The 1,474-nt window shown below is 43.3% G+C and overlaps 1 pseudogene; it reads right to left on the bottom strand.

Annotated features, from left to right (window-relative positions):
* Positions 1–1,135: 1,135 nt before the first annotated feature.
* Positions 1,136–1,474, bottom strand: part of LOC109472083 — a 1,622-nt pseudogene continuing 1,283 nt past the window's right edge.

Here is a 1,474-nt window from a genome sequence, read left to right on the forward strand (position 1 = left end):
TACAGAGGCTAATGACACAAGTGCATGAAGTTCTCACTTATATACCTTTCCAGTGCATAGTGCCCTCAGGTCAGTTACATGGCGTTCAGAATGCCTTGACCTGTTACATAGTTCGTTTTGACCTTGGTTGACCTACTACATGACGTCATCTATTGTTCTAGAACAATTAAACATGTCATGAAGGTCTTGTTTACCATGTTACACAAAACGAAAAATCGATAAAGAGAAATCCATCTTCTTCGAGGTGTAGTCTTCTCCCCTGGCTGTTATTCTTGCTCTGGCTTGTAGCTCTGGCTTCTCAGCAACTTGTGGGGCTTGAACAACACGTAGAATTCTCAGGGTTCTCCTTTTCCTGGTAGTGGTGGGCAGCGATGTGGTGGCGCACTGGCTCACGGCAAAGGTATCTTCAGTGTCTTCCTTGTGCTCGACGTGGCGGCGGTGTTTTCTTCCAGGGGCGTCGTTTTGAGGGCTCGACTTGCTTCTAGGTGCTTCCTTGAGATGTACGGGATCACTCTGGGTCCGGAAGCCCAGAAGATACTCAGCGAGGATCCATCCATGGAGAAGTATGCAGTATATAGTAGAGGGGATTCATTCCTCAAGCTACCGACATCTTGCACACGCAGTCGTCCCTCAGTAAGACATCTGGAGCCGCATAGTTCCCGTTTAGAACTTTTATTCAGCCTGTCACACGACCGGTTTCGCCTGTGTGGCTTTTTCAAGTGTACAGAGGCTAATGACACAAGTGCATGAAGTTCTCACTTATATACCTTTCCAGTGCATAGTGCCCTCAGGTCAGTTACATGGCGTTCAGAATGCCTTGACCTGTTACATAGTTCGTTTTGACCTTGGTTGACCTACTACATGACGTCATCTATTGTTCTAGAACAATTAAACATGTCATGAAGGTCTTGTTTACCATGTTACACAAAACGAAAAATCGATAGCTATTGTTCGTACGTGTATCATCGGGTGCTATGCTATGCTACACTATTGGTTTGGCCGTTGCTGGTTATCTGGCAAATTCTCGGGTAAACTTGGCTAGACTATTTAAGGCCATTTTATGCTACTTTCCTTTCTTGTAGAGATTTTCCAAACAATTTTGGTTAGTTTCATGCAGCCAAAAGCCTTGTATTGATTAGCTAGCCATGAGACAGTACAGAATCTGACCGCCCAGTGCAGCAGCTGTCATCCAGATCATGGCCTGGTCCTTGGAACCACAGCTTGCTACATAGAGCCCTGCAACGAAAACAAATACGATATGAACAGGAACCTAACTAATTATTATTATATGCTGAGGTATATATAATATGTAAGTCGGAGGGGTCGTACAATCCGGGTGGTGGTGCGTGTGGTGCCGCATTCATATGCAAATGCACCACCACCCCTAACTGAGCCGAATAATTATGCAAAAATATGAATATATATATATATATATATATATATATATATATATATATATATATATATATATATA

This window comes from Branchiostoma belcheri, unplaced genomic scaffold (assembly GCF_001625305.1).
Source record: "Branchiostoma belcheri isolate BF01 breed outbred unplaced genomic scaffold, Haploidv18h27 scaffold266, whole genome shotgun sequence".
Classification (NCBI taxonomy): Eukaryota; Metazoa; Chordata; class Leptocardii; order Amphioxiformes; family Branchiostomatidae; genus Branchiostoma; species Branchiostoma belcheri.